Raw genomic sequence first — 9,592 nt, 5'->3', positions numbered from 1 at the left:
GATGAATCCACAGTGGGAGACAAAAGGATCTTTGCCATAAAGTTCCAAAGGCCAGTATCGGGAGCTGAAACACAGTTATGGGAAACAGGATCTCAGAAATCTTCCGGCAATACAAAAGTTGAGAAAGCCAGATCCTTTATTGGTTAGCTAGGCTCAGTGGAATTCATACTTGAAATATGTGAAGGTGCGGAACAGAGTTATAAAACTTTTTATAGAGTTTGTAGTGGGAAAGTGTGAGTTAAAGAAAGACAATTACTTAAAGGTGACAGATTTACAACTTTGGCCATCTTGTCAACCTTAGTCGTCAAGGGAGACAAACCAGAGGCAAGGAAGGAGAAGGCACTGTAGATTAGAGAGTGAAGTCCCTTATGGGTGGGAAATGGAGAAGAAGAAGAAAGTGTGCCCATCAGGTTAGGAAGTTGTGAAAGTGCTTTATTAATACATCAAAGAGAAGGCAAGAAGTGCTGGATGTGACCAGCCAAGGGCAGAAACTGCTGAGATCCGAGAAGGAAGAGAACTGAGTCCCAAAATTTGAGACTTTCTCCCTCAGTGTCTGGAATAAAAGGTTGAGGGACACATGTCAGGATGCTGAGGGATCTAAACTGGAAGCTGAGACAGGGCCTCCAAGATGAAGATGAGAACTGAAGTTCCCGTGAAGAAAGAAAACACCCAATGCTCTTTCGAAGACAAACACAAAATACTTTGGGAGTAAAGGAGTCACAACTAAGCTCCTCCAGGAAACATCGGCTGAAAACTTTCTCTCCCATTTTTGTTTTTATATCATTCTGACAAAAATTTTCCCTGAAGTGGGTCTTCCATGACCAGATTCAAGCTTACTCAACTCAGCTTGGCATTGACATTCAAACTGATAATCAGTCTATTGACCACCTCACAGGGATTTATAAAGAGTGAAAGAAATGTATCCAAATGAAAGTTACTTTTCCAGCTCAGGCAGTTACTTGATGTGTTAAGTCAGTAGCCACAGCAATTATTTGATGATAAAAATATGCAGTATAACCACCACTGTTAAATTTCTATCAACTTGTTTTGAAATCTTGTATCATCATTGTTTTTAGTTGTTTTGGTGATCATTTTGCTTTAGTTGTTTCTTGTTTGTTTGCTTCTTGAATTGCCTGCTTCTTACTCTTTAAAATAAAAAAAAGAAAATTGTTAAAAGGAAAACATTAAAATACAGTGACAGGAAAGAATTGAGTTCTTGGAGAGGACTACAAAGCAGCTCTGAGCAGAATTTAAAATCAACTAATTGGCTTTCTACGTTTATCTGTGAGTCTGTGCTAGGCCTACGCCCTTTGCCTGGCTATGGGAGTGAATTCAAAATGAACGTCTATGAATCTCTGGTCTTGGCTGAGGCTGGTAGTGTCTTGTGAGGCCAGAGATACCTCAAAGGGCAAGATAAGGCCACAGCTGAGAACATCATGGATCCAACACTAGTTAAGTTAATAGATACTGCAGCTGATGGGATCTTACTTCGGCTGTCATATTCCTACCATAAATGTCATCATAGAAATAAGATGGTTCTCCTCAATTGGCATAATTTGCTACTTGGAGAGGTCTTTGAAATGGCTCCCAAGGTCTTGCTCATTGCCCATGCTTTCCTCAGTTTCCCTACCCTTTGTTTTGAACCTAATAAATATGGACAGTCCAGAGAGATTTTTTGTTTTAACCTTTAGAGTCTATAGATCAGCTAAAGTGTTTTAGTTTTCCTGGAGCCCTAAAATCATACCACTTGTCTGATTTTGTTTAATACTTCATCGTACATGCATTTGGGAGATCGAGGAGCTAGGTCAGGACCTGATATTAAGTCATAATTTGGTCTATTGATCTTTGATGTGACTGAAGCTGAGTAGTGGATTACAGTGATCTACACTTAGATTGTTATTCAGATATGTGTGAATACATATAAATGATACCTATGAATTTCAAGATTTAAATTTTTTATTTCTGTCCTTAAAATTCATAATGAAAATACTTAAATTTATACCATATTATGCTAGATAGACTGATTTTAAAACACTACTACAGAATTCCTCAAAATACAGACATATTTTAGAAACTGCCTTAAAATCATATTGCCTAATACTCATATTTTCTGCATGGCCTGAGTGAGTAGAAGCATCAATTAATGTAAAGCACAATAAGTTTTACATTAAAATATAAAAAAATTCATGTAACAAAATTTAAGGATGTTCTCTGTGTTTCTTGGAAATCTTCCATTTTATTTCTGCAACCATGTTCTCCTTCCTCTATTCCAACATAGCACCTTATGGAAGAATTACTACCTATAAAATATTGCAGATATTTTTCAACAAAGAGAATAATAAGAAATGTCAATGAATCAACTCCATATCTAGATATGTACTAAAAAATTTGAATTTTGATGCTGAAAAAATACCTACACCCAAATGTTCATAGACAATTATTCACAACATAGAAAAGTTAGAAAAAAAAAAAACTCAGGTATGAATAGTGAATAAATAGATCAATAGTAGCATATACATAAAACAGAAAATGTTCAGCCACAAAAAGAAATGAAGTAATATTATTTACTATAGCTTCAAAAACCTTTATGAGATGTGAAATAGGGTAAGCAGAGAAGGTCATACATTTTGGTTCAATTTGCTTTTCTGTGTTCCTATCAACAAATAACTGACATAGATAATATGACCCTTTAGAGAGAGAATCCCACAGCATGTACAAACAAACAAACAAAAAAACCTATTAGATCTAATAATGATTTTAACAACTTCTGATTTTAGAATATATACAAAATAATAGTTGTATTTTTATACACCAAAAAAGAATTATATGGAAAATAATTTAAGACAATAATTTCACTAGAAATAGTTTCCAAATAAAAACAATAATAATCTACCCTTGAAATAATAATGACTGGGTTAGTGTTTAGCTTAGTGATATAAGCCTCTGCTTGGCAAGAACAAGGTCATGAGTTCTATCCCTGGTACAAAAAAATAGAATTAATGATGACTTTTGATTTAGCATGTTATATTAACAAAAGAGCATACATAAATTATTTATATAACTTAAGACAATTGAATTAAGAGCCATCCAGCAGCAAGATATAATATTACTGTCCCATAATGAAAATATTACAGTGACTATCAACAGAATAAAGCAAAACTCAGCTAAAATACAAAAATGACGAGTCTTTAAAAGAATATGGAGAAATGGTAACCCTTGTTCATTGTTAATGGTAACATAAAAATTTTCAGTTTCTATTGGAAAGTTTGACAGCTCATTTAAAGTTTAAACATAGAATTTGAAAAAAAGTAGATTTTAGTTATATGAGTTTTTAAAAAATAAACATTGAATCATTAGGTTTTAATTGACCTAATAATTATATATATATATATATATATATATATATATATTCTCAAAAAATTAAACATTAATATTTAAAAATACTTGTAAACCAGTAGCATTAATCATAATTGATAAAAACTGGAAATAATTTAAATGTCCATAATGTTTGAAAAAATAAATAAATTGTAGCATGAACAGAAAATGTATACAATATTTAGTCATTAAAAGAAATGAAGTACTGTTATATCCTGGAAAATATTTATATTAAGACAGAAAAAAAATTTGCAGAATATATGACTTGATATATATGAAACATCCTGAATGTTGAAATTGTTAAAGATAAAATAAAGATTTGTGATTTCCAAGGGCTGAAAAAAGGTATAATGGGAAATATCCATTTAATGGGTGTGGAATTTTATTTTGGGTGGTTAAAAATATTTTGATGTATATTTGGATGAATTTATTTGATGATGATTGTACAAGAGTATAGATGCACTAAACAATACTGAATTTTAAGTGGTATGTTTTATGTAAATATTAGATCAGTTAAAAGACGAGAAGTCTCATTTCCTTAAATCTAACATTTGAAGTTTACATTTAATGATTTAGTGTTTTCCTCCCTCAAACAGTATACATATGCAGTCTGAGTGGATGATAATGGTTTAATATAAAGAACTGACTAATAGTGGAATGTTATTACAAGTTTAGCTAATAGTGGAATGTTATTACAAGATTGGCCATTAGGGTCACAAGGTCTCTTCAGTGATCACAAGTACAAAATCATATTGCCTAATACTCATATAGTTATTTACAGGACAGTTTTAGTACATTGATAATGGTGCTACTTTGTGATTTTTACATTTATACATATTTGTCTTTTTGAGACAGAGTCTCGCTATGCAGTTCAGGCTGATTTTGAGCCCACTTTGTAGGCCAGGCTGGTCTCAATCTTGCAACAATCCTCCTGCTTCAGCCTCCTGAGTGAATGCTAGAATTATAAGCCTTTGCCATCATTGGCTAATGTTTTTAAATGCTAATTAGGTTCAAGGTGAAATGCACTGGTAAAAGGAAGCTTATTGCATTACTAAGACTTTATTTCTGGAAGCAAGCATTCTTAAGTGCTAGCAATTTTCTTTTCTTGTCTTTAGATATATTGTGAAGTGTATCAATTTTAAAGCATTCATCTTTCGTAACAGGGGAACATATACATATTTTGAAGGAATTTTTTGTTAAGTAAACTCTCTGTTATAATATCCTTTAAAAATATGTTTCAGTGTGTTTTTTCTAAATGGAACTCTTTAATTTGGAATATCTGTGTTTCAAAATTATGCTATATTTTATAATTGTATAAAACTTTTCCTCCTTTATGACTAAAGTAAGTAATATTGAGACAGATGAAAATTTCCTTTAGTGAAATATATGGCTTGCTCAGAATTGAATAAAGACATTTTCTATTTCTTTCAATGCAAGTGCAAATATACAGCTATAAAAATCTTATGGTTTGTTTGAAATAAAGTTTCTCTTAAAACTTCACCCTATGCTAAATTTACCATAAATGCAAAATGAGTATCACAATGCAGTAAAATCTCGGATAAAATTTCAATTAGTTAACAAATGCAACAGTCAAAATCTGTACTTCAGAATGTCTCACTCAACACTCAAATAATGTAGCTTAGGAAAAAAACACGATCCATTTATTTATGGAAAAAGTAAAACCAAAAAGCAACAACAAAAATAATAAAAATAGAAAAACGTGAATAGAAAAAAATATGTTCAAAACCAGTTCAAAGTGAAACAAGTGTTTAAGAAAACTTTTTATTGACAGGGCAAATAACAATAATTAAAAAGAATTTCATTTAATATATGAAATTCTATATGGAGTGTTGTGTTATTTTACAATAGATACCATGAATAGATTTAATAATCATACGCTAGTAATCATATTTGGTAAAATAATTTTACTATAGTACTTACTATTGATTTAAAATATATTTCATGAAATTTAGAGTCATTCCATAGTTTATGTTAGATTCCTTATATTATAAGGAAATTTAAAATTATCTACTTTATTGTAATAGGAAAATTATTCTTAGGTAAGAAACTCATTTGTGTTCCACGTGGAAATTTACTTGTCTCAAGGTTACTGTTTGCACAGACTCTAATATAATGTCAGGGAGCCAATAAAAATTATACAACCTAACTGAAAAAATGTCATAATATTTTCCTGGTAATGTACTTGTGAGTATGAAAATATATAAGGAATGCAAAATGCCCAACAAATTGGGAGGCATTTAGGTACCTAGTAATAGTTTTACTTATATGTATCATTAACAGAGTCTAGCTGCATTAAGCACGTTGCACACATCATCTCACTAAATATCTATAAAATATATTCTAAGACATTCTAATAAATTCTCCATTTTATAGGTCAATAAATCTAGACACTGAATCTTAAAATTCCTGCAGCTAGTGAATTGTAGCAATGAAATTTGAAATCTGGCCATGTTTGTCTACCCACTTTAAGCTCTGCATTCTAAACTTCTTCCTCATTTTTCCCATGTGCCTCTAAGTAGTGAGATCCTTTGTTGACTGTGTGACATAGCCTTTATCACAACTATTTTTGTATCACAACTATTCAATAGTTTTTCTTTTTTAAAAATAGTTTTAAACAGTAGGGAAGCATTGTTTTATTAATTAGTTACATGATAGATATGGAGTTTCTTATCATTTTTATTAAAGCATCCCTTGTCAATGGATATTCCCAAAGACATGAGTATTTCCTCTTTAATGTATGAAATGAGAGATCTTTTAGTCAGTAGATGTAGCTCTTGTTTTCAATATCACATACATAACACACCTATGAAACAAAATAACTTGTATTTGAATTTTGAGGTTATAGTTGTTTTTCATATAAATGAGATTATTATGGCTTGTGTAGAAGCAATATTTGCCTAATTTTTACTTAACATTATTTTAGATTTCCTTCATAGTTATAGGTATCTAAGAAATAATTCCAGTTTTCTTATAACTCCTATTTAATGAACCACTTTTGTGCAAATGATTAAAGTTCAGTAAATTCTATATTACAAAAATAGTAAGCAAAGAATTTTCCAATTGACAGCCTATTTTTTTCTCTTATAGGCTAGAATCCAGTGCTAAACAAGCAAACCTATACTTTTATAGAGTCACCAGGCCGCCTACACTCTCCAAACAAATAATCCACTGGGAAGAGGTATTGTCAGAATCTCTATGAAGGAAAGAAATGCTAACTGGATGTCACCTTGTGCGTATTCAGTCATTTTTTAGTGTTGTCCTCAAGAAATTGTTTGAGAAAGTACTTCTTAAAACACATAAAGCTTAAAATTACAGACCTTAATAGAATTACCTGCTGAGCATGACATGTGAGATTTCAAAATGCCTCTATGTGTTACTTTGGCCTCTGACATGGTAAGAGCATATTAAATTTTAACTACTGGTTAATTGTTGCAAATAGATTTTCTATCCATTTCAAGATATTTTAAGCCTTCTGTTTTTAGATAAAACCTATGCATCTGAAGGACAATTTAAGAGATGATAGGCAACAAAGAATATATGTGTTGGTGATTCAAAAATATGCACATTCATTTTGGATGTGACAGATTTAAACACATTCTAATTATGTTTAATTTGAAAATGACACATTATTCAGCATAGATTGATGGTACTGTTTAAGTGGTAAACTTTGTCCCATGTTATGATAATCATGATTTTTTCATATGTTATATTTGTATAATCTTATATATTGATATGTGAATTTACATGAATATTTTACATTATATCCCAGAGCTTTTATATGATTTCTATTGAATTATAATCCAAGATTTCAAATTGATTTAAATAGTTGACGAAAATGTAATACTTTCTACAAATAGGAAATATGCAATTTATTTTAACAAAGAATTTATTAAACACATAATAAATTCCAGGTTATATGGTTACTTCTGGAAGTATAAAATTGAATCAAAATGTGATTCCAATTTTGTAAGACACCACCAGTTCTCAATTATGCTGGCTCAATGGTTTCTTTCAGGCTGTTTTAATTGCCACTCTAAGTGAAACTCTAGCACTGATATACCTCTTTTTCATTATGGAATTATCAAAATATGTTCTCTTTTTGCTTGATATTGTTTAGAAACTTTCCGAAGTAGATTTCTATTTTTTAAATTTTATTTTAGAACAAAATTTACACATTTTGGATTTTTCCTTAGTGAAATCTCCAGACAGATCTCCACAAAGGCTGTACCAGTCTACACTCTCCCACCAGCAGTTCAGGAGAGTTCCTTTTTCCCCGCAATAGCTGACTATATCAATGTTTTTGGATCATTGAACACAGCTGTTTGCAGTCTCCCTGTTTGAATGTCCACCTTGTATTCTTTGATACTGTGATTTGAGCAACTATTTTCAAGATGATAGTATGTAATCTATTAACAGGTGATTTCTTACTGTTATGTTTTTTTTTGTAGTTCTGTATTACGTGTACCCTTACACCGCTTTGTTTTGTTTTGTGTTTTTCTCTTTTTCCTCTTAAATAAAATTTTAAAAAAATTTTATTTTAGACAAAATAAAACCAAGAAAAATAATAAAACCAATCAAAACAAAACATAAACTTGCAAAGGATTTCAAAATAAGATAATAGGAAAGCAACAATGCTTACCATAATGCCTCTTGCCATCTTCAAAGTAGCTGCGCATACCTTCAGATGTAGTAAAATCAAACAAAACAGTAACAGAGTAGATCAAGTAACAACATAACAATGAATGCAATACATGACTTTAAAACAAGATAATAGCAAATCTAAGTTGGCTATCATAATATCTTGTTATCTTCAAACTAGCTGCCCATGCCATCTGATACAACAAAATGTACCAAGATAAAACTGGACAAAACCCAACTGAACAAAATAATGACAATGATATAGGATTCTGAAACAGGATAATAGGGAATTAACAATGGTCACCCCTTTAGAAGGAGATACCTCCATATGCTACATTGCATATTGTTACCCTCTAAAAGAAGTTCAGACCACTGGAATTAGGCCTGTAAAGTCAGTGAAATAATAAACACTGCAAGCATTGAACTATACTTTACCTCATTAGCTATCATCACAGCCGGTGTTTCTCCAGATCATCTGGTTGCTTATGGGGGGAAGCAAACTTTGGCTCTTGCCTCCCTGCTCACGCACTGGAATGGGTTGGTATCTGGTTCTCCCCCAGTCAGTCCACACATGGTGCCCACTCATAGGAGGTTTCAGCTTCTTGTTTACTTCTGGTTCTCCTCTCCTGAAATCTGCAAATGGCACTTACTCACAAGAGACAGCTGGAAATTAACCCTCCCCCAGTCAGCCTGCACACGGTGCCAACTTACAGAAGGTCTTAGATTCATGTTGACTTCTTTTTTTACACCCTTGCATTCTGCAAATAGGACTGACTCACAGGAGAGGATAGGTGTCTGATTTCCCCCAACCAACCTGTGCATGGTGCCAACTCACAGGAGATCTTACCTTCTTGTTGACTTGCTGTTCTCCCCTGAAATTCACAAAGTTCCAATAGATTTCTTAGTTATCATAGTCTAAATTATAATGAGCTAGGAAAAAAATCTAAAAACTAGGCTCTATTTCAAATTTATTTTCTAATATACTATGTGAATGTCTCAAATAATCTGTTTCTACACCTTCTTCATTGATGTCTCAGGGAATTTCCAGCATGGGTAAACTGAGATAAACACAGTATATGCTTACTCAATCTGTCTGGCATTTACAGTTTAGAAACTGTATGTAATTTATTACAAGATCTTTAGCCCTATGAATATTGGTGGTGAATTGGTGAAGTCATAACCATTCCATGACTTCTCAGCAACTTTTGTTGAGCGGACTCTGCAAAGGCCTCTCTAAAGTTCAGAAAACATTGCCACTCTCCTTCATATCTCCTTCTATGTATCTATCTATCTATCTATCTAGCTAGCTAGCTACCATCTATCTATAATTTTTTGTCTCTTTCAGTTTTCCAAAGACTATTTTCTTTTCCTTTTTTTCTGCTATATTTTTTTTCTGGCTCTCACTTTATTGCAAATTCCTAACAATGCAGATTGAACTATTGAAGACACTCAGCACTCAGCAAATGACTTAAAACTCACGGGTAACCAAATTGAAGTCAGGAAGTTTGTAAATTTGAGTTTTCTAAAAAATACCTTGTACAATATTGTTGTGTGCTAT

The 9,592-nt window shown here is 32.0% G+C and overlaps 1 long non-coding RNA gene across 1 annotated transcript; it reads right to left on the bottom strand.

The window, feature by feature from the left end:
* Nucleotides 1-406: 406 nt before the first annotated feature.
* On the bottom strand, nucleotides 407-8,665 carry LOC106027918 (uncharacterized). The gene is made up of 3 exons (XR_010046606.1): nucleotides 8,470-8,665; nucleotides 8,036-8,074; nucleotides 407-1,145 (listed from the first exon to the last, which is right to left on the bottom strand). It is a non-coding gene; the product is annotated as an uncharacterized LOC106027918 (long non-coding RNA).
* Nucleotides 8,666-9,592: the final 927 nt, after the last annotated feature.

Source organism: Cavia porcellus, unplaced genomic scaffold (genome assembly GCF_034190915.1).
Source record: "Cavia porcellus strain 051 isolate PalLab524CR breed Dunkin Hartley unplaced genomic scaffold, mCavPor4.1 scaffold_3, whole genome shotgun sequence".
In the NCBI taxonomy this organism is placed as follows: domain Eukaryota; kingdom Metazoa; phylum Chordata; class Mammalia; order Rodentia; family Caviidae; genus Cavia; species Cavia porcellus.
This window is presented reverse-complemented; position numbering and strand designations above follow the sequence as displayed.